Source organism: Epargyreus clarus, unplaced genomic scaffold (genome assembly GCF_041222505.1).
Source record: "Epargyreus clarus isolate Ecla_fem2 unplaced genomic scaffold, WU_Ecla_fem_2.2 ptg000013l, whole genome shotgun sequence".
NCBI classification, from domain to species: domain Eukaryota; kingdom Metazoa; phylum Arthropoda; class Insecta; order Lepidoptera; family Hesperiidae; genus Epargyreus; species Epargyreus clarus.
The window spans coordinates 1,075,780-1,101,695 of NW_027332221.1; the positions used below are offsets into that span (position 1 = coordinate 1,075,780).

General features: G+C 34.6%; 1 pseudogene; it reads left to right on the plus strand.

The window, feature by feature from the left end:
• Positions 1 to 371: 371 nt before the first annotated feature.
• The window catches only part of LOC140746643 (uncharacterized), a 36,559-nt pseudogene continuing 11,014 nt past the window's right edge, over positions 372 to 25,916 (plus strand).

Consider the following 25,916-nt stretch of genomic DNA (forward strand, 5'->3'; position numbering starts at 1 on the left):
ATATAACGAAAATATCAGCTGATACATCTAAATATAAACTAGCATAATGCAGTTTAAAGATCAATATAAAAGTAGGACATTACAGCCATTCATTTTGCTGCAATGAATTTTCAAACTTTCAAATTGTATTGTTTGTGTTGTGCGATATGTCGACCAAACTTGTCACTGCTTCCGGTGACCAAAGAGCTGGCGGCTATTTTGCACAAAGATTGAGTCTTGCCGTGCAGCAAGGAAACGCCGCCAGCGTTTTCGGAACCATGCCTCACACGGCAATTTTAGATGGCTTATTTTATTTATAGTTTTCTTGTATATTTTGTAAATAAGTCCTTTTTTAGTTTATAGTTTAATTTATTACATACAATTTCATATATATAGTAACTATAATTGTAAATAAATTAACCATTTTATAGATATCATGGAATGTTATAAGCTATAAATAATTCTGATCTCTGTTCCACGCCTGCCGATAGACAAGAACCTAGGTGAGTTCGCAATTTTAATATGTAGATAAACTGTATTATCTTAGTAACTTTATATTGTGTTGTATGACGAATGTTTTGTCACAATGTAATAAACAATTAAAAAAATACGTGTGAACATAATATGTATTTTTGTTCGTGATTCAGCCTTACTATCGCGTATGAAGGCTAACTATTGTAAAGTATTTGAACCGTGTCATGTGGAAATTATTTCATCCTAACTGAAAGAAGACTATCTGATGCGCAACACAGTGGCACAAAGTTGTTCACTTTTGTATTGAGTACCTATAATTTTCCACCCAATTAATACCTTTTTAGTATTCAACGAATTTTAGCAGCACTATAAATTTGTCATATAAATGACAGTATCGATAAAAATATTGGCAAGATAGGGCCCGTTTACATAAGGTCGACCCGACAATTTTACCGTACGCTGACTGACAAATGTCACTATTCACACTGAGCTACAAGACGGTTTTATTCACATTCTGTTAGACTGACAACAGATTGATAGTCACTATAATGTGAACACCAAAATTTGTCAGTCGACAAACGGTAAAACTGACCGGCCGACCTAACGTCATCAGGCCCATATAGTTATTTTCATGTATCATCTGGCAAATATACACATAGTAAGTATAGATAGAATATCTGATTATCTTAAAATAATAAATCTCTAGCGCTGTCATTATATGAACTTGTTTATGTTTACATTACTTTGTAACGAGTAGGTACCAATGTGCTCGAATGCACATAAGCAATATCTTGTTGTTATGTACATAGGACTTAAAGATAGGTCGACATGACCTACACTGTGTAGTATTTACTTTTCACATTAATCTTACGTCAATTTAAAGTATATCAAATGTGTTAATAACACATCGTTTTACAAACAGGTAAAAAATAAATTATTGTTTTCCTGTACGTGGCAATTGGAAGTTAAACTGAAACGATTTTATGACCAAGAATTCTCGTTCTTAAACATATTTAATTGCGTATACATACTTAACTTCGCTTTCTAATCTCTCTAAATGTCTATGATATTTAAAATTAATTATTTTTAATTTGTTTTTTTAACCTGAAACTGCTATCTGTCGCATCCTATACGCTATATCAGAAGAGAAATAAAATACAAACAGTCAAACCTACGTCCACTTGTAAAATTAAAGCAATCTATTTATAAACCATTCCTTTCTACCATAGCACTAAACAAATTGTCCATATAACGTTATGGTGTTCTAACGGCGCACCCACACCGACCAATGGGTGCCATACTGTCGCCACATAAATTGCCTATTATTTAACGCCATGTCACGACGTATATAAAACATACAGCAAATTGTTTCATTACTCAAATGGATTTATATTAAAGATTTCTGTATATATCTGCACCAAACTACGTGATTATACATATTTTCAATTTCAAAAATGAGTTTGCAGTTACGCGTAAATTTCATGAAATTGTAAAATACCTGTATTTCTTATGCTCTATTTCATTTAATTTAAAAAAATCTAAAAAGCTTCTAAATTTACTTAAATTTCACTTTTAACAGATTATGATCGGACATTATTTCTTTGGAGTTGATTCTTTAGGCATCTACTTAGTACTTACTATATCGGCATTTTATGACCAACATGGTCAAATATTGCCATTATACAAAAATAAAACAATAATATGAATTCTGTAATACATAATGTATACGAATGATTTCTGAAAGAAATGTGAAATATACAAAGGTGTCTGAGGTGAAGGACACCTTGACCGGGCGAAGGTGAATCGATACTGCCACTTAGTACCTGCTGAATATGCGCACTTTATATAGGTTGCCTGGAATAAAAGTTTAAATATAATTGGCATAAAGGGTAAAAGTGGAAGAACTCATTTTTCGGCTGGGATGACACATCTTCGCTGTTTTTACCTTTAGCTGTGTAAAACGCTGTGATCTACTCGTATTTGAAAGGTTTGGTAAGATAGAGTAAGGCGTCCGAACTTAGTCCTCAGAAGAAGCAACATCTGTGGTCAACTTAAGATCTAATCTTATTTAGAGTTGAATACAGATATATACAGACAGCGGTGAACATTTACCATACAACGAACAATATGTGGTATCGAGCCTTTAATTCAGTCTTTCAAATCATTATTAGATATTAGGTATAAAAATATGGTTTGTATATGAACTACCGACGATCAACAATACTCTTGGAAAATTACAACAAGAGTCACCAATTAAATATAAGCTTCGAAGCTATTTTTTATTAATTTTAATAGCCAATAATTGTCACCATCTAGATTTCTTTTAGCGTCTAATATCTTAACCCATTAGGGTTAATCACCATGAACTAGATAGTTCATATAGATGTTTAATTGATTAAATAGGTACCTAACAGTTATTTACTTCACAACTGGGTTTATGGAGGTCATTTGGAAGCAAACCGTTAAATATTCATCCGATACACATTTCAATTTCAAATATGAATATTACGGATGCTATTAATGACGTTATTAAGTCTGTTTATTTCGAACGTGAAATGGACATTAAAGTCGTAGGAGCGTCTCTAAAATGCAGTTTATTTTATTTACACATCTATATGTGTTGTTATATACCTAGTTGAATATTGTTGTAGTTGTAAAACGCAAAACTGTATTTGTTTATTTTAAGTTCTTATTAATACTGTGATTCATTATGTGTCAATAATAGCTATATTATGATTTGTAATCCTATGAAGCAAATTGAACGTGCTCTTTTCATATTGATCATCGAAAAGGTATTTTAGTCGTCAAGGTAGTTTCTACCTAGTGTAATTAATAGCAAATAACAGATATTCTCATAATTATAAAACGATTTAATATAAAATTACAACAGCCATATAAATCTGGAGCTCATATCAAGTTGAATTTGCAGGCGCTTTCCGAAGCATCGGCGAGAAGACCACCTCCCTCTTCGACCGCAAGAAGAAGGATGCGGAGCAGCTCGCGCAGGAGAAGGCAGCCGAGGCCGCCCAGGTGGTCGAGGGCCAGGTGAAGAAGGCCGGCGAGATGATCAGCGGCGCCGAGAAGTCCGCTTCTGATGCTGCTAACTCTGGTAACGATAACAAATCATCTCTAGTCTACGTAATTTAGTAGTTAGTGAGTTAATGAAGCTGATTTAGAGAATTTATCTAGTCAAAAAGTCTGGTAACAATCGTAAAATTATGGTTACGGATAAGATTCTGAAAGTTGTAGAAGACTCACTCATTCACTGCTATTGCGAAGTAGAAATGGGTTTAGTGGTAGTACATCCACATTCAAACCTCGAAGGGCTCCACATAATTTATGTAATGTTTATATTTTTATATTTATATATTTTGTTTAGGTACATCTGTAACAAATAAGTTTATATTTTTTTCCTTTGAGAAGCCTGTAAAATGCTTTAAGATTCTTCAAGAAGCAATTTAGAGTCGTGTTTGATCGACAAAGCAGATCCACCGTCGTGCCCCTGGGTAATATGTAATTGCCATTACGTTTTACGTTTTTTGTGTTAAAATTTTCCCAAGCCCAATTTAGAATACCGGTTGCACAGCTTTTTGGAGTAAATGGGTTTGTTCAGAACTTGCTTGACCGCTCCGGATGTTTGGGAAGATGGCAATTGATAGCGACGCGATAGGAATTATTTATGGTCCAATTTTGCCCAACAATTATGCAATTTGTGTGAATATACCTTTGAATTTTTTTACATTGGACATTTTTTGTTCAAAGACTTTTTGTTCGCCTTTGACAGCTCTGCTGTGATACCTATAAATGTCGTAACCAGAACAGAGCAGTGCAATAGCTAATTCTAGTTTGAAGGGTGTGGGGAGGTAGAAAGATTATCCTTTTATTACTATTTAAAAATCAGGGTGCTTGTAATTTTGCTTGACACGGAAACGTGGGAGGCAACATCTTTACTATTTACGATTTACGATTTTACGATTTAGGTACTACAGAAAATATTAGTGACATCGATATGATTAAAATAATATATTTAAGGTGTATTTCCTCTTCAAGCTGTAATTCATCTGTAACATTTAAATCGACTCTTTTTGGAAACCATAACTAGGTATACTTACAAGCATCAACATGTTCTTTAACTTTAATTTGAAGAAATGAAATATATGGAAAGATCTTACAAGTATGTCCTTACATACATTACTTATTTTAAATTTGACAATATTTACATAGATAAAACCTGACGTACCTACACAATTAAAACCCATTAGGCGCCCATTAGGTACAGTCACGAGCATAAATATATGACTATGGGCAGATTAGCAAAAATATCTGACCCAAGAACGAGTTCAGTAATATCTGCCTGCAAGAACACAGCAAAAATATCTGACATTAATAGGCAGCAAAAATATGTGACCACCTGACGAAGCAAAAATATGTGACAATATTAATCTATTCACTTTTGTTATTCCGGCTCAAAATACAACTCGAACGTCAAGCCGCGTTCTTTTTCTTTTTTATGCTAAGTCATAGAATCGTATCAGCCAGTGACTTTATAAATAAGAACTTATTATTATAAAAATAACACACCATGAAAATAATACAAAATAATTATATAAAATAATACTATAATAAAAATAAATTGAATAGGTTTCTAATAATACACTATCAAACAATTCCTAAACGTTACATGGCAGCGTTGGATAAAAAGATCTACCCACTTTTTAACGATAAAAATATATCAAAGCGATATCAAAAAGATATTGCTAATAGTAGAACTTGGTATTGCTAATATAAATAATTAAAGTTACATGCATCAATTAACTTCTTTTTATATTTTTGTCTTAGCAGAATATTCGTGACTATTTCAGTTTAATAATGTATAATCTATATAATATTAATGGATCAGTGAAGATTACTCACTCCTAACAAGAAAATGTAACTAGTTTTGACAATTGAAATAGTTGCGTAAAAAAGTTTTGCCACGTCTCCGTGCTAAAATGTCCCTAAAATATTTATTCGTAAATTTTCTCTAAAAATGTTTTTATTTGTCAAGAATTCAAAAAAAGAACTTACTAATAAGCCGTTTGTGGCTTCATTCAATTTCAAGGCGGCGAAGTATCTTTACTAATCTACGATAATATTGTAAAAGTCGTTAGGACATATTATTTTTGTTGTATACAGTGTGAAATTTAAGCTTTTCCTTTGTCATTTAATCCTAGAATTTAATCCGTATAAGGGATACTATCCGATAGGGGATGATATAAGGTTTTTTTTTTCAAAATGAAAGTCGTTGGATCCCCGTATATAGGGATATTTTAAATAATTCGCCAAATACGAGTCAAACTCGCACATGGAGGCTTCCGTACCACCAGATGTTTACTATTTTATAAAAATAAGTATAATACTTATTTTCCGGTTGTCTTTTTACCCTTTGGGTACGGAATCCTATAAACTAATGATGCAGTATTAGTTTTTATCAAAATTGGCCTCGTAACTCCTTTTAGCATTTTTTGCTAATCCTTATAGATTCGGAAAATTCACCCTGTTAAAATTCATTATTTATCCTGTCTTTGTCTTTAACCCTGTTTTTTCTTACTTAAATAAAAAAAATATGAGAAAATATTCATAACGTGTTTTTTGCTCATATTCTTTCTCTGGAAAAATACATTGGCCCCTTTGACCGGTAGGTTGATATATTTACATCGAAGTCATTACAATACATTAGAATAGATTTATAAATTATATCAGATATTATTGCACTTTACTTGACGTCACATGTCATAACACATGTCACAATTATTTGATCAAAGTTATCATCACATATTTTTGCTGCCTATAAATGTCAGATATTTTTGCTGCGTTCGTGCAGGCATATATTATTGAACTCGTTATTGGGTCACATATTTTTGCTGATCTGCCCATAGTCATATATTTATGCTCGTGACTGTACATATGCCGTACCCATTAGACAGAGTATTCGAGGATAAAAAGTGTTCCCTGTAATTCATGTGTTCCTAATCATAATATTAGAAGAGACATCCACTCACCACTCTCCACTACTGTCTATCATCAGTAAACGATGCATTGCAAAACATAATCAATTTTACAATGTAACTTTTTGTTTTTATCTACTAAATCTAGTAAGTCTACATATATTAAGTAAATGATACGAGTAGTCCTCCTCCGCATTCCATAATGGAAGCACACGATATACTCGTATAAACGATATATAATATTGCACAATAGTGCCTTTGGAAATTAGCAGGAACTAATTAAGTGTTGTTACTGCCTAAACATTTAAGCAGCTCAATTCCCAAAGAAACCGCACTTCAAGCCTATGCGAATAATACACGTAATGGTATTTTGCTCCAGCTGCTGACGCCAAGAAGTCCGCCATCGACGCCCTGGACCAGGAGCTGTCGAAGGTGTCGCTCGCAGCCGGCGAAGCTAAGGACGCCGCCAAGGGCAGTGGCTGATGGCAAGAAGGTCGTTGACACCACCAAAGGTACTTGACCATATATCTTCCCAAACTTCGTCGTTGAGACCAGACGGTGAATGCGATGATTTTTTGGATTTTTCCGCGAGGGGTTGAAAAATAGCAAATAAAAGATAGGTACAAGTAGGGCAATATATTTCATGATTTTTGTCTTTTAGACCTTAACCATAAGTGCATAACAACATATTATGTCTAACAGAGGATACGCAAGGTATGATTTATATAGATTAGGTTAGTTTAGGTTAGAGCATCACATTCGAATTCTCTTATAGCTATTTCATATGCACTTAGCGTATATGTCAGTTTTTTTTTGTGTTTAATTTTCATCTTAATTTATCTCCCGCAATTTTGCCGCTGCTTTTTAACATTTTGTTTTCGTTTCTGTTTATTTTGCTTTTGCGAATACAGACACAATCGCGACCACCGCGGAAAACACGAAGAAAGCTGCTGAGGCTGCGTACAACACAGCTAAAGGTAAGCTGCATCGCTAGACATTGCACGTTACTCCTGTATATTTTGAAAATGGTCTAATATTGTAGATAGCTTATAATTATATCTTCACATACGTGGATACGGCGCACAGATATGGGTATTGAAAATGATAAACATAACATAACACATTTATATTGACAAAAGTGCATGTAATATGTAACATTTCACTTTACTATACTTTATTTCACTATTCATTACACTCAGTAGATAGGTTAAGTTAACTTATGGGCATATGTATGTTTTTTGTAGACACAGTATCGAATGTAGTGCAAAGTACTGTAGATACGACACAAAAAACTGCACAATCTGCGCTTGAGACCGGCAAGTCATATGCTACGAGTGCTAAAGGTATTAAAAACTAAATAAAAATTGTCTTCAATTACTTAATTACCTAAGGAACATATTTGTAATGGAATATATCTTTTATATAGATACAGTAGTGAGCTCCATAGACACAACTCAAAAAACAGCTCAATCCGCTTTTGAAACCGGAAAATCATACGCTACAGGCGCAAAAGGTATTGAATGGAACACAGTTACTATTCTATTCATTTATGTACTTAAATGGAATATTTTATGAAATTTATTTATTTTATTAGATTCAGTTGCCGGCACATTTCAAAGTGCAGTAGATACTACAAAAAGCACAGCTCAGACTGTTGCCGATACCGGTAAATCGTATGCCGCAAGCGCTAAAGGTAGCAATAGTATAATTAATACAAGTTATATGACAAATAAATAAATTTATTTATTAAAAATATATATACACAATAAAATAACTACGTACTACTATATCAAAAATACATACACTTTTTACCCTTCATTATAGATACGTTAGCAAGCACGGTAGACAGTACGCAAAAAGTAGCTCAGTCGGCATTTGATACAAGCAAATCTTATGCCACATCTGCTTAAGGTAACAAACTAGTAAAAAAGCATATTGATCATTACGTTTTTGTTATTATCTAATCTAAAAGCAAGCAATTTAATATTAAAATCAGTATCGTATAATATGAATACAATTATAAGCAATGTTTTTTATGATTTATGCGCATGCTTCATTTGTAGATACTGTAGCGAGCACAGTAGACAATACTCAAAAAGCAGCTCAGTCTGCATTCGATACTAGCAAATCTTATGCATTCTTTGCTAAAGGTAATATACATCATACAAATATTATTTTTTATAATTTTACATTATATATCACTTACAGTCAAACACCTATCATTAGAATAAGTTTTAGAAAATCACACTAGAGCAATAAGATGCATCTCGTATATTACATATTTAAACTTATCCTTTATTTGTAGATACTGTAGCAAGCACAGTAGATAGTACGCAAAAAGCAGCTCAGTCTGCATTCGATACTAGCAAATCTTATGCCTTCTCTGCTAAAGGTAATATAGCACTATGTAAATTATTATTTTTTATACTTTTATCATTTTACCTATAGGTATCATATACTTCCAATCACAAACACATTAAAATTTACTTAAATACATTAAATATACTTCCAATCATAAAACACATAAAACACTAAAATTAATGCAATAAGATGCATCTCGTATATTACATATTTAAACTTATCCTTTATTTGTAGATACTGTAGCGAGCACAGTAGATAGTACCCAAAAAGCAGCTCAGTCTGCATTCGATACTAGCAAATCTTATGCCTTCTCTGCTAAAGGTAATATAGCACTATGTAAATTATTATTTTTTATACTTTTATCATTTTACCTATAGGTATCACATACTTCCAATCACAAACACATTTTACTAAAATTAGTTTCATAAACTCATTAGTAGAGCGATAAAAAGCGACTTTTTAGTAAAAAAAAAACACTTATGTTTTATTGTAGATACTGTAGCGAGCACAGTAGACAGTACCCAAAAAGCAGCACAATCTGCATTCGATGCTAGCAAATCCTATGCCACTTCTGCTAAAGGTAATAAACGTAGAGCACTGCACATATGATTAAGTCTTTTTTTATTATTTTTCTTTCTATTTATTTATTTATGTCTTCCATGTCATGTAGATTCGGTCGCAAGCACACTCCATAATACTGTAGAAGGAACCAAAAATGCGGCTAATACTGCCGCTGAGACCACAAAAACATATGTTGATTCGGCGAAAGATATAAGAAAATTCAGTGATTAGCTTTTGTGTTTTGAAAGTAACTGTGTCTGTGATTGTAAATAAAAGCATTACCAATTACACTTTGTCAACAGACACATCTAGTTCATGTGTAGAACGATCAGTAAATCAGTTCGATTGCATTCTTAGACAAAGTAATTTGATGCGTTATCTCATTGAATGTCAATAGTTTCTTTGTTGTGCTTTTTGTTTTCGTTGTGTGATCTGTAATTAATTCTGTGCACGTTTTTGTTTTGCTAACTGTTTTAGATACAGCACAAAATACATTCCAATCGGCGTTGGATTGCTCAAAAAGTTATGCGACTTCCGCTTTTGATATTGGAAAGAGCTATTTAGATAGCGCTAAAGGTATTTGTGCTATTCGTTTTGTTTATTTCACATTTTTTAAGCTTCAATTAAAAGCTATTTATTTTTTTGGTTACGTTATTTTCCACTTTTGTAGATACTGTATCAACGACAGTAGATAACACAAAGAAAGCCGCTCAAATCACTATTGACACTGGAAAATGTTACGTGGATTCTGCTAAAGGTAAATTAAATAGTAATCGCACAATAACACTAAATTGAATCTCTCATATCGTATAAATATGGATATTTTAGTGCAAATATGATTGCCAAAACATATTTTTATTTACATGCTATGTAATGGTTTATTTTTTTTATTTTTGCATATTAATCGATTTCATTTCAAAAGCTTTTTATCAATTATTTTTTAATTGATTTTCCATTTGTTTTGCTTTAGATACCGTAGTATCGACTGTTAACACTACCGTTGATGTAACTATGAACTAAAAATGTGGCAGCATCCGCTGTCGATAAAGGCACAACTTTGATTGGAACGGCCAAGGTATATTTACCAAAAATAGATATAAATATAACCAGAAAAATGATTGAAAATCTCAAAATGTTATCAAAACTATTTCTCCGTTTTTTAGATTCAGTAGCAAGCACAGTAGACACTACCAAAAAGGTCGCTGCGTCCGCAGTTGATACTGGCATGTCGTATGTTGGAACAGCTAAAGGTAGTTTACTAAAAAGGTAGTTTATTTAAAGCTGTGATCATCTGCAATTATCATATATTGAAAATCAAATAATGGTTAAATCCTATGCATTGTAGAAGTGTAAAGGGAGAAAACAATTTAAAGGAGCACACGGACACGAAAGAGAAATTATAAATCTGATATTATTTGTATTTAAATGTATCAAGCTATAGGTCATGTTATGTATAATATAGCCAATATTCTTATCAATAACCAACGGTTGACTAGTTTACGATAGGATTTCTCGGTCTATCGCTCTTATGGCAACATTGTTAATATGTATATTTATGGATATCGAGTTCTTATGGATAATTTACTCCGTGTGTACAAAACGTAATTCTCGAGGCGTCGGACTTTTTGTATGATAAATTATTTGTACAATTAGGTACTTATACTGTGCAAAGTACCGTTTAGATTGTCTACATCCACCGTACCATGTACCATCCACATAGTATAGAAAGATGAATAGATTTAAATAAATTCATGATTCGGAGAAATCACATAATTCATATCAGCTTCTATTCGAATGGCTAATGTATTTCATATAAAGAAATTGCGTTATTTTAATAGCAATACAGGAACTAATACTAACGTCATGTTATTTTTTTATTGTGGTCAATTTACAATTTAAATGCAGGCATATACAAAGGCATTTATAGTCGATTATCATTCCTTCGATATTTCATAAATCTTTATTTTCTTGCATATTTCATTTATTTATTTATTATACATTCTTGTAGATACTGTAGCAAGCACATTTGATGCTACAAAAAATGTAGCGGCATCAGCTGTTGATAAGGGTATATCATTTGTTGGCAGTGCTAAAGGTAGCTTTTTAATTTTATTTTGATTTCAATTAATTTTGCTAATGCACAATTATTTATCGCATACCGTTATTGTAGATACCGTAGCGAACACAGTTTCCTCAACTGTAGATACCACTAAAAATGTAGCGGCTTCTGCTGTTGACAAGGGCTCGTCCTTTATAGGAAGTGCAAAGGGTAAGTCAAGCAATGAAATATACACATACTGAAACTTAAATCGAAGCGCAGTATTTTTTGTGAAAGTTTTACGTTTTATTAATTTATTGTAGATGCTGTAGCAAACACTGTACACACTACTGTAGATACAACTAAAATGTAGCAGCTTCCGCTGTAGAAAAGGGATCTTCACTTGTAGGCAGCGCTAAAGGTATCAATCCCATTTTATTTTTTATCCATTTTTTTCACCAACTACTCCTATAGCCTTATATTCGTATTATTTTGCACTTATTGTAGATGCTGTAGTTAGTACTGTAGATACAACGAAAAATGTAGCAGCTTCTGCTGTTGAAAAAGGCACTGCTTTTGTAGGAACCGCTAAAGGTAAAAAACTGGCTTTTACTGTTTATACCTTTATCAAAGCTAAGTCATCCGAGCTCGATAAAGGAAAACCAAGTCTTGCATACGCTTGGACGCCTTCTGATTTTTATCAAAGTATTGTCGTAGAAGGTTTTATAAAAGTTGCATAAATATATTATCTATAAAATCAGATTTAGCGGTTCTTTTTGCCATCCAGCCAATATTGTGTTTGATGTTTTGTTTTCCTGTCTGTTTGTAGATACATTAGCAAATACAATGCATAGCACAGTAGAAACCACAAAAAATGTAGCTTCCACAGCTATGGATAAGAGCGCAAGTCTGGTAGGAACCGCAAAAGGTAAAGATGCTAAAGACTTAGATGCGTAAAAGACACATGCTTTTATATTTATCTATATATTTATGTGATTTTTGGCCCTATATACAGGATGAATTTTTAAAACGGGCCTTCAGGGCCAAATCCGAAACTATAAGGATTAGCGAAAAATGTTGAAAGGAGTTACGAGGCCGATTTTGATAAAAACTAAAACTGCATCATTAGTTTTTTAAAATATTTTTTTCCTTAGCCGGGAATCGAACGAGTTCATTTTGAAAAAAATGACACCTGTATATTATTCCACTATCTGATAGTGTCGCTTATAAGGATCAAAATCTGGGAAGTAATGTTATGTGACAAATTAAAGGAAAAGGATTTTTTTAAGAAAATACGTATTTTTCCATACATTGGCATACTAATCCTTAAGGATTATACATAACAAATGATTTATGTATAATTCTTTAGAAACAGACATAAGTCATACCATTGAAGAATTTGTTGGTTAATCAACTTATTATTCGATATTATGACTATGACATACGGCTTAGTATGAGAAAGTAATAGTTTGGCAAATAAGTTATCGCCGTTTTCGTTCCAACGTTAAGTATGATTTTCTATATCTCTTTTTTTAGTAATCACTCGGATTTGACTCTAAAAAGTAATTCTCGCAAATTATCAACTTTACATCATTATTAAACGAAACTCCGCCCATAGCAAGTAAATCTATTTTAATGGTCCTAAAAATAACCTTAGTTAAGTCGGACATAAAAATATAAATTATTGGGAAACAAAACGTCCATTTCGAATGATTAGAAACATTGAGCCAAAAAAAAATGTTAATACACGAAATGTTTAAATTAATGAATGGCGGGAACTTAACTGCCAAATTAATATGAAAAAATATGTATTTTCTTAAAATTGAGGCTTTTCCTTTAGTTTTTCATTTATCATTACTTTCCAGATTTTGATCCTTATAAGCAACACTATCAGATAGTGGAATAATATAGAGGTGCATATTTTTTCAAAATGAACTCGTTCGATTCCCGGCTAGGGAAAAAGTTATTTTAAAAAAGTAATGATGCAGTTTCAGTTTTTATCAAAATCGGCCTCGTAACTCCTTTCAGCATTTTTCGCTAATCCTTATAGTTTCGGATTTGGCCCTGAAGGCCCGTTTTAAAAATTCACCCTGTATATATTATTTCCCGTAGATACTGTAGCGAGCACGTTAGACACAACTAAGAACGTCGCAGCCTCAGCAGTAGATAAGGGAATGACTTTCGTTGGTAGTGCCAAAGGTACAGTTAAATTGATTATGATGCAGAATCAACGATAATGTTAAACTAACAAACGCTTACGCTGTTGCGTGTCCTTGCAATACATAAAGGCAACGACTAACTTAAAACAAACCTTGTGATTAATACCGACATTATGTCTGCCTTAAAAGTTTCACATTTAGTTCTGTAGGTAGTTCTATAAAAATATTTCATACAAAGCTTCTTTCACTGGCTTGTTGTTATTCGTTTCACATATATATTGTGATTGTAGATACAGTAGCGAGTTCCGTACAAAGTACAGTAGACACAACAAAGTCGTTAGCTGGTACTGTTGTTAATAAAGGTACTTCCTTCGTCGCCGGCGCTAAAGGTATTGTGTTCCTTGTTTTCAAAGTTGTATTTCTCTTGAACCTTTGTTTTTGAATGACTCTTACAATAGACAATTGTCTATCGCCTATACCCAAAGACGGATCGATTTGTTTTACTGTTAATAATTTATTTCAGTCTTATGTTAATAATGTAAGTTGCATGCTGCAAGTTTGCCTGTTAGTATAGAATGAGATGGTCGCATGTGGCGCTGATTATTTTTCTTTCTGCTTAATATTTCTTTTCAAATCTTTTGTAGTCGAAATAACAACCTCGGTGTCGGGCACGGAAGCTGCTACTGAGGATACTGTAGAAGATGCTAAAGGTATTTCTTAATAACATTTCTCCTATGGTGTACTGTCTATTCTTGATCTTTACTCTCTATCTTTCGATCACAGAATCTTGTAACAACGGAATTAAAACTAAGGGAACAAGCGATTTTTTTATTCAGACAGGTGGTGGTATTTACGATGATTTTACAGGTAATGTTTCTTTGATTTGAAATGAGAGTGTAGCAAGTTTCTTCTTAGTAAAAGATAATATGTTTATAGGTATGATTCAAAGCCACTTCGATGGGGCCAAAGACTCATCTCTGTTTACATTTGACGATACTGAGAAAACAGACGATGAAGATGATGATGATTATGATGATGAAGATCTGAGCGGTATAGATTATTGTTGATTTAAGAGTGATGACTTTTGTTATTGAAAACAATAATTATATAACATTTAAATGGCTGTGGTAGATATCGAGATTAATAAAATATATTTTGAAACTGACTTGCGTGATCGTGTGCCCTTAACAATTGAAGTGAGCTTTTGAAGTTAGCTTTAGGAAATTTTCAAACCTTATTTGATAAGATTCTGTTTCATATAATATCCTTGAAGACGGATTGACAATTATCAAGAGCTTGCGAAACTAATTCGTGTGTCTGTCATGTTAATGATTTTTATATAGCCCAAAAATATTATATGTGTCTAGATATCGCGTAACAATTAAGAAAAATTAAATATTTTAATTTTAATTGGTGTCTTAATGAACATTAATGGAATATGATTACGAATTATATGAACTTGACTCAATTAACATGTAATCCAAACACCTTCGATACAGGGAACTCTAGGATCTCATTTACTACATATATCTCGGGCACTCAATGTGTCAGAAACTAAGTAATATAATAGTTTGACAGAGACTGTGTCTACGCGGCCTTGTTACGGTAGACAAGGGCAAACACACTCGAGTATCTAGACAATATAATATCATTGACGGAAGGTACCCTCCGATCTGATGATAATTTCTTCCACAGACTCGATCAACGCGACGGTGGACACTACCAAGAAGGCGGCGGAGGACGCTAAGGAGAAGGCCAGGATCGCGGCCGAGGCGGCCAAGGAGGAGGCCAGGAAGGCCGCTGAGGCTGCTAAGGAAGAAGCTAAGCGAGCTGCCAGTAAGTTTCATTCCACAGGATATTTCTACGACATACTAATTGCTGACAGGTGACTTAAAACGCTTTCTTGGTTACTACAGGGACACCACAGCTACATCTATTTCTACTTTTATCTATTACAACAATGGTAAACGCTACCTAACAGAAGAACATAGACATTTATTTATGACCGTAGACAAGGAAGCATATATTTTTATTAAATAAAGGATCATTTACAAAAATAACAAGTTTAGCGAAAGGTCAGAATAAAATATTCTCGAGATTATGCGCGTCAAACGGTGTTAACGTTTTACTTTTCTCTATATCACGATATAAGGCAAATAAATTCACTCCTAGATAGAATAGTAGAAGAAAATGTACGTTTTATAACATTAAAATGGAAAGTTTATTTAGCTACTTTATCAATCTGTATATATAATAAGGATGTTTGTGTATCTCGGCCGGTGTTGCGTTCGCGGTGTGGATTACGCGGCTAACCGCCCGCGCTATTTGCGCGTCATGTTTGTATTTAAAATAGATTTATAATCGGGTTTTGTACTTCTATATTAGATCACATGTAGTACACACATCGGTGTCGCCACTATAGTTGAGATTCTTTTTTTTTTTTTTGTCTACCCTCTATCACCGCACATCGCTCTGTCTTCATTCACGCTTCAGTGCTCCGCCACTTCGCACAGTGCTGCGCATTATTTAGTTATTTTTTGCTAAAATGGGTAAGCGAACGCATTCAAATGCGGACGATTACGAATATATTGCAAAGAAAGTTAAAATACTAAATAAACGGTTAATGCGCGCACGACATAGAAATCGACAACGGACTCCATCACCTAACGTATCAACGTATCTTTCATCATCAACCTCATCGAGTTCGGGAAGTTCTAGGAGTTCTTCGAGATCGTTTTCACCTCGAAGAAGGTCACGGCCGCCGCCTTCGCCGACGCCGCGGGATGCGTTATGCATCGAAGGTTAGTTTTGTGCTTGTCACATAATACTTTTTCGTTGAAGAATAATACTGCGGGTAACCTTAGGGGTTATCACTTTATTATTAAACGAATATTAACTAATTACCTAGTGTATGCAACTTTAGAGTTGCGGGGTTTTTTCATAAAACATTGTTCGTTGAAGAATAATACTGCGGGTAACCTTAGGGGTTATCACTTTATTATTAAACGAATATATACCAAATATCTAGTGTATGCAACTTTAGTGTTGCGGTTTTTTTATAAAATATTGTTCGTTGAAGAATAATATTGCGGGTAACCTTAGGGGTTATCACTTTATTATTTAACGAATATTACCTAGTGTATGCAACTTAAGAGTTGCAAGTGTTCATAAAAATATGTTCGTTGAAGAATAATATTGCGGGTAACTTTAGGGGTTACCACTTTATTATTTAACGAATATTACCTAGTGTATGCAACTTAAGAGTTGCAAGTTTTCATAAAAATACGTTCGTCGAAAAATAATATTGCGGGTAACTTTAGGGGTTACCACTTTATTATTAGACGAGCATGAGCATACTTATGGGTAAGTTTATTATCCCAGACGCACTAATTCGCGCAAGCGAGGGCAACGCGCCATTGCTATGCACCAGCGCACCTGTTGACCCCGTGCAGTCTACAAGCGCAGCTGCCGGGCCTACGCCCGCGCCGACCAGCAGCGCCGCCGCAGAGCCTCAGCCTTCAACATGCGTTAATGCTGACATGCCATCAATAGTAAACAGTGTCGTTTGCTTGCTTCCGACACAGTTAAATGAGGACCTTCTAAAAATATTAGGAGATGACCCATCTCCGACCCGACTACAACCCGACCTCGCAGTTCGCCTGCAACATTTAGTCACAACAGGGTTAACGAAGTCCGCAGATAACTTTTACACAAATACTTGCCGCCGGCAAATTGTCTTCTTGTAGATGCTCCAGCCCTTAACCCAGAAGTTAAGGCAGCGATATCGGAATCTATCTATAAAAGAGACAAGGCAATTGAACAGAAGCAGTAACAGCTTTTATGTGTAGTACCCTGCTTAGCGGAAACAGTAACTACGCTTATGGTCGAACCAAACACCACAGCGTTAATACAATCATTAATAAATGCTTGTAAGTTACTATGCTACATACAATATTCAGATTCCGTAACGCGTAGGAATTTTGCATCAAATAACATGAAGAAGGATATAAAGGATCAACTCCAAGCTACTAAAACTAAAAAAAAAAAAACTACTTTTTAGTGAAGGATTGTCGGACACGCTTAAAGCTGCGAGGGCTATTTATAGATCAAGTGCTGACATGAAGTTTAATACCACAAAAACCTTCAAAGGCAACAAAACACTGGAGAGCTCCTCCCCCAAATCAAAGCAGGCCGAAGAGGAACCAGAGGACAAAGGAACCGGCCTACAGGAATCGCCACGAGAACTCCTCCAGTCAATCGTCGCATCCAGCACCGACTCGCAGGCGCCGCCGCTAGATACGGTAAAATATGCGGGTAGATTATCTCACTTCCATAAGCAATGGTCACTTATAACTCACGATAAAAATATTTTATCATGGATTAAAGGATACCAAATCACTTTTTTCCCGACATGTAAGTCAGTCTATGAGCCCCATAGACAAATGTTATTCAGCACCGAAATATGTCAGTTCGAGACTTCTTAGTGATCGAAGGTTCGAGAGTTCAATTAATGAACTTTTAAATATAGGGGCTATATCGAAATGTCTGCCTTGTGAGGGTCAATTTCTATCGCCTATATTTTAAGTTAAAAAACCGAATGGTAAATCAACATTCATATTGAATTTGAAAAAAACTCAACATGTTTATAGACACAAAACACTTTAAACTCGAGGACGACTACGTACAGCTTTAAAGCTTATTTCAAGAGATTGCTACATGAGTACAATTGATCTAAAAGATGCATATTACTTAATTCCTATACATAATGACTTCAAAAAATACCTCCGCTTTAAATTTTCCGGAAATTTGTATGAATTTAATGTTTTACCTTTCGGCTTATCTACTGCACCCCCTGTTTTCACAAAAATAATGAAACCAGTCTTCAGCTTACTACGGGCTTGTGGAAACTTGTCAACAATTTACTTAGATGATACCTTATTACCTAGATAACATAGCCGAGACTATTAATGTGTCAGGCTCTAGGCTTTATTATTAATACTGATAAAAGTAAATTGATCCCCAGCACAAGATGTCAGTTTCTAGGATTTATTATTGATACTCAACATTTTCACGTAACCTTACCTGAAGAAAAAATCATGACAAGACATGACAAGTTTCGCTATATTAAACGTTGTAAAGTTAGAGAGTTTACTCGCTTAGCAGGCTTACTAACTTCGGTCTGTCCAGCCGTGGAATATGATTAGCTTTACACAAAAGAACTGGAACGGTGCAAATACTTAAATTTACTTAATTACGACAACTATGACAAGTATATGACTGTATCGTCATCCATACTACCCGATCTCGACTGGTGGGCGCACGCTATGTGTAATCCTGTATGTACAATCAAACAAAACAAGTTTAGGTTGGTGATATACAGTGATGCCTCAACTACGGGATGGGGCGCTGCCTGTGGGCAAGAGCGGGCAAGCGGTATGTGGACAAGTAGCGAGCGGTCACACCATATTAATTATTTAGAAATTCTCGCTGCCTTTTTTGGATTAAAAATATTTGCTAAATCTTCTCATGACTGTCAGATTCTTTTGAGAATATACAATACAATTGAATTGGTGGCATTCAATTTCCCCATCTTACTAAAATCACCCGGGAATTATGGCAATGGTGTGAAGTACGAAATATAGTGATAACTGCGTTATATATAAGTTTAAGCGATAATGTCATTGCAGACGCAGAATCGCGACGTATTCATCCAGACATTGAATGGGAACTGTCCTAATCAGGCATACCAAAAAGTTGTGAGCCAATTTGGGGTTCCTGATATACGAGTAGATTTATTCGCGAGTAGGATAAATAAAAAATGTCCAATGTACATATCTTGGCACAGAGATCCCGATGCATACGTCATAGACGCATTCACAATCTCGTGGTCTGCCTTATTTTTATAGCTCCCCCCATTTGCAATAATTCTAAAAGCCTTACAAAAGATTATTCATGACAATGCAAAAGGCATTATGGTGGTGCCCCTATGGCCCACGCAGCCATGGTACCCATTATTTAAGAGTCTACTAATATCACTTGTATTAAAAAATGGTTTCTGTTTTGCAACAATAATAATATAAATTTATATCAAAACTTAGCTTCTACCGCCATAAAATTCTTAACAGAATTGTTTAAATCAGGCGCATAATATGGCACTATAAACAGCTGCAGATCAGCAATCTCATTAATTCTTGGTAAAAAATATAAGTGACCACGATTGTATAAAACGTTTCTTCAAAGGTATATTTGGACTTCGTCCTCCTCAACCTAAGTACAATTTGTACTTGGGACGTCTCCATAGTTTTGAACTCCTTAGCTACTTGGTACCCTAATGAGTCACTATATCTAGAAAATATATCAAAAAAGCTAGCCACCTTACTAGCCCTAACCACTGCCCATAGAGTGCAGACACTTTACAAGATAAATATTAGCAACATTGATCTATTTACAAGTGACATTAGAATTAAAATTCCAGAATTGTTAAAAACTTCTCGTCCTGGTTTTACACAGCCTGAACTCATTTAGCCTTATTTTTTAGAAAGACCAGAAATATGTCCCGAGAAAACTTTGATTTACGATCTAAATTTAACAAAAGATTTACGTAAAAGCGACATACTATTTATAAACTTTAAAAAACCATATAAATCTGTAAGTTCGCAGACTATAAGTCATTGGATTAAGTCCACCTTATGTACTTGTGGAATTGATGTAAATATTTTTTCGGCACATAGTACAAGACATGCTTCTACTTCAAAGGCCCATAAAATAGGTGTAAATACCTTACCTTATAAGAAAACAGCAGGCTGGAATAATTATAAAACCTTTGGCAACTTTTATAATAGAAACATATCAGAGATAGTTAATCAAGATGATGCTTTTGCCAGAAGTATTCTGTCAAATGAGTATGTAGGTAATTCATCAAATTAATAACAAGTATATGATTTATAGTAAGTGGAACCACTGACATTAGATTAATAATCCTGTACCTATGTACAAAATTATAATTTTGTTATTTTATACTATTGATTCTTTAATAAATAAGAATGTAAAATATGAGTTACCGATGTTGATATTTTTTCAACATGCTCTCAACATCTACATGTGATCTAATATAGAAGTACAAAACCCGATTATAATTATTGATTAAACGAACTTACCTTAAGTGAAGTTCTATCATAATTATACGAGGGTTTTGTACGAATATATTAGAACCCACCCTCCCCAAAATCGCCCAATATAAATAAAAAATATCAACATGATAGGTCAGATGCTCTAAACTAAATGAAGACAGAGCGATGTGCGGTGATAGAGGGTAGACAAAAAAAAAAAAAAAAAGAATCTCAACTATAGTGGCGACACCGATGTGTGTACTACATGTGATCTTATATATTCGTACAAAACCCTCGTATAATTATGATAGAACTTCACTTAAGGTAAGTTCGTTTAATCAATAAATTTGTGCGATTGGGCAAATACTATGGAGGTTTGGTGTTTGGATATCAGACTTTTCAAATAGGATGTTTGTTAGTAGGTAGTGCAAGGAGAGACTAATGTGATTTTTGCTTGAAATTCTGCGTTAATTACATTGCGTTTAATTTGCATAAACCCACACATTAATCATGGTATTAATAATTGCATACAGATGTAATAGTAAATAAATCAAATAAATGTATTTATAATCCTTCTATTAGTCGACTAGCCGTAAGGTTTGTATAGAAAGGCAAATTTGTCGTAATTTGTACCTACCATGTACGTACATAGAATTTGTACATAGTATAATTACACAAGAAAACTCTGTTGATGGTATCTTATACTTGATCTCTTTATCACCTGCAACAAATAACTGTAACTTTTCTAAAGTAACATAGTTTATATTTACAAACTAAAAATATGTATCTCCTATGTAGGATCGATTACAGAGAAAATAGGATGTAATCTGTCATACTATCGTTCGCTACGGTCAAACTATTTGGTACTTATCTAAAAATATCTAGCGGAAGTGTGTACAGTTAGCTATTCAAATATTTGAATGTTGAGGTGAACCGTTTTTATTGCCTCTGCATTTTATTATGATAGTAAAATTGGTAAAATTATATCCACTTAATACAGATGAAATAAAGCTACAAGAACTTATATTATTATATATCAATGGTAAACATGCAGATTACAGATAATAAATATGTAATGATACGGCTAGAATAGGAATACGAATGGTCAAATTACTCTTATTATATGAATAGTTTTTTGTACCTTTGAACAACATATTATTATTGTGTGTCCTGGCCCCGAATACTTACAGATTTACTTTACTTATTACTCATTATTACTATTTATTTAGATTAGCCCTTTGCCAGCAAGTCATTATTGGAAAGGTGACTTTGTCTCATTCTAGGCGGCGCCACCTAACAGATCCAAAAATATCCTACCTTTGAAAGTAAAATCAACTATAGACTTACAAAAATTACATTTCAGTGCATTCAGAGAATTATCACTTCTGGGCACGGGTCCCCTCTCAGAATGAGAAGGATTAGGCCATAATCCACCACGCTGGCCAAGTGCGAATTGTTACACTTCACATACCTTTGAAAACTTTTTTTTAAGAATTCCCAGGTATGCTCACTATGTTTTCCTTCACCGTTTAAGCAAGTGATAATTAACTTATACGCACATAACTTTGAAAAAATCAGAGGCCTGGGATTTGAACCTCGGACCCATCGATCAAGAGGCCGCGTTTCTTAACTACTAGGCGATCACTGCTTAGAATTCAGAGAATATGATATACTAGCTGACCCGGCAAACTTTGTACCGCCTCAAAATCTATTTATCAAATATATTTCATATCCCTGTCTTTGTACATACAGACCACGTGGCGACGAGCGAACTCAAAATTAATAATTATGTCTCCAGGAGTAATGTACGGAGTTTTGTGTACTTTTGACCATGTGTCCAATGATTGGAGCAGTTTTCAGTCCCGTTTAGAACAATGGTTCATCGCAAACGACGTTAATGACGTTACCGATAAAGCAAAAGTTAAGCGGCGAGCAATACTATTAAGCGTGCTCAGTGAGTCAACGTATAAACTGGCAAATAGCTTAGCACTGCCTAATAAGATTGAACAGGTAGATTACGACCAAATTATAAAATTGTTAAACGACCATTGCACCCCTAAGCGGTTCGGCTTCGCGGATAAATCAACATTTTACTCTGCCGTGCAGCAGCCCAGTGAGACACCAACGGAGTGGGCAGCCAGAATAAGAGGATTAGCAGCACATTGTAATTTCAAGTATCTCGAAGAAGCAGTCTTGGACCGTTTCATGATGGGGATGTCACCAGGTCATGAACGTGACAAATTATTTGCTCAAGATCAGCGGGAGTTATCCTTGGCAAAGGCGGTAGACTTGGCGGAGAGCGTGCGGTGCGCGCGCCGGGCCACCGGGGCGGGGCGGTGGTGGCCGGCGCCGCCGCCGCGGCCGCGCAGCTGGCGGGCTCCTCTGAAGACGTCGTGTTCAATGTAACCAAAGTGAAGTGCAGTGTATGTGTTTATACCAACCATAAAGCTAGTCAGTGTCGTTTTAAAAATTACAAGTGCAAAAAGTGTAATCGGAAAGGGCATTTGCGGAAAATGTGTCGTAACGATAACAGTGTAAATTACGTAGAGGATGTGGATGCAGGAGATGATGGTAAGTGCGTGTATAATATTCGGTGTGATAACGCGGAGCCTATGGTTGAACGTGTTTGTGTCGGTGGTGTATTTTTGGAATTCCAAATTGATAGCGGTTCAGCAGTTAGCCTTATTTGCAACGACACTTATGAGCATTATTTCGGTAAAATACCATTATCCCCCACTAATAAAAAATTAATTAGTTATACCGGTGATAAAATTAGTGTATGTGGCGTACTAAAAACATCTATTACATACAGAGATAAAACGCGGCCGATGGAATTATTTGTGGTTAGTAACAACGGCATTTCGCTTTTAGGTCGTGATTTTATTTACGCTTTTAATTTGCAATTATCACCTTCCATTAACGCGGTTTTCACAAGGGATAGTTTTTGTGTAGAAGAATTTATTTCCAAATTTCCAAGTGTGTTTTCCAATAATCTAGGCCTGTTTAATAAATATTCAGTCAATCTCAGTGTTAAACCTAATTCTAAGCCCATTTTCTGCAAAGCTAGATCTGTACCATTCGCTTTACGGGACAAAATTGATAAAGAATTAGACAGGTTAGTCGAATTAGGTATATTAAAGCCTGTCGAGCACTCTGAATATGCTTCTCCCATTGTACCCGTATTGAAGAAAGATGGGGGTTTACGACTGTGCGCTGATTATTATTCGATTACTATAAATAAACAGCTAATTGTAGATAAATACCCATTGCCTACGGTAGACGAACTGTTTTCAAAGTTAAATGGGGGGACTCAATTCAGTAAGATAGTCCTATCTATGGCATATAATCAGTTCCAATTAAGCGAAGCGTCACAGACACTCACCACTATCAATACTCACCGTGGGTTATTTAAATTCACTAGACTGGTTTTTGGATTATCTTCCGCTCCAGCAGTTTTCCAACGTGCCATGGAGTGCGTTTTGGCAGGTCTCGACGGGGTAGTCTTCTTCTTAGACGACGTGTTAGTGACAGGCAGAGAACGAGACCAGCACGCGCAACGGCTAAGAGCAGTTTTGCATCGTTTAAAAGACGCCGGTCTAACCGTACAAATCAATAAATGCGAATTTTTTAGAGATGAGATAAGCTATTTAAGTCACGTTATTAATAAATATGGTATTAGAAAGTCATCAGATAAGGTAAAAGCTGTATTAAACGCCCCCAACCCGACAAATGTAACACAATTGCAATAATTTCTAGGCTTAACGAATTATTATCGTAATTTTTTACCCAACGCATCATCAGTCTTAAGTCCTTTATATAATTTATTGCATAAAAATGTGAAATGGGAATGGGAAACGGAACATGATATTGCATTTAATAAAATTAAGAAAATGATGGCATCGGATAATGTGTTAGCCCATTTCGATTCGAATGCGAAGTTAATGGGTAAGGCCACGAAAAAATGTTCATTTCAAAAATAAAACGTGGACCGTACTAAAATTGGGGAAAAAAAATACGTTATCATTATTGCTAATACCATTTACAGTTTTATAAATATTTAGAGCATTCTTGCCCAGCATGGCGTAATTTAAATTCAAAAATATCTTATCTATTTATGTAAATTTTCGATTAACATTTTAGGTTGTTTACTTCCATACAAAATTAAAATGTCCCACGTCCATATAGCACCAAACTTTTGTGTTTTGTTTTTTTTTAATTATGTTAATATAATTACTAAGATATATTGTACCTATTTTATACTGCTATGGCCTTCTAATAAAATTAATAAATAATCGTTATTTGCTTATTACTAAAAAAAAACACGGTTTGAAAATATGGGCCGAATTTGATTCCCGTGTGTGACATAACACGAAATACACAGTAGTTTTTAATTTTAAAACCACAGCAACACTAAAAGTATTTTTTTATGCTGGCAAACATCTCTAAGATCATAGAGAAATGTCAAACATCTGTCAGCCATTATAGTGTGGAATTCGTGAGGATGTTGTGTGCGGAAATTTTGGTCACCTACTTTTAACCAGTTATTTAACGTGATTTGACATGATAAGTGTTGAAATTTAATCCGTTAATGTCAAAATTATTATAAAGAATGTTAATTTCTAGGGAATCGGCTAGTTCTCTGTGCATTTAGACTGTAATTAAAAGTTTTATTCTTAGAAAAAAGTTATATTTCCACGTGTGTTTGTTCCCGCATGTTACGTGTGTTATGTTTTGTGTTACGTAACACACGAGAAGATACGTTAAGCCTATTTCACATTGAAAGATAGTTGAAACATACACATTGATGACCTCTGCGGCCTAGAGGTACGGTAACATGTCAGCCTTCGACACTAGAGAGTTCTTAGAGGACAGCTATGAGTGTAAAAGCGTTTGTTTGTTTTTTATTGTGAGTGTGAAAGAACGACACTCCGAGGTACTGAACACTGAATCAATTTATAACCGACTTCAAAAAAATGAGGAGGTTCTCAATTCGGCAATTTTTTTTATGTGTGTTACCTTATATGTCCGAGTTGGGTGGACCGATTTCGATAATTCTTTCGACAGTCTTGTGTGTGTGTCGTGTGGTCTCATTAAAATCTGACGGTTAGTTTTTGAGTTATTTGCAATAAAGTGAATTTCATTTATGGTTTTTACCTCATAACTTTTGACTGAGTGCTTCGATTGTGATGATTCTTTTTTTAATCGAAAGCTACTGCTGTTCAGGTGGTTCCATTAAAATTTCAGCGTC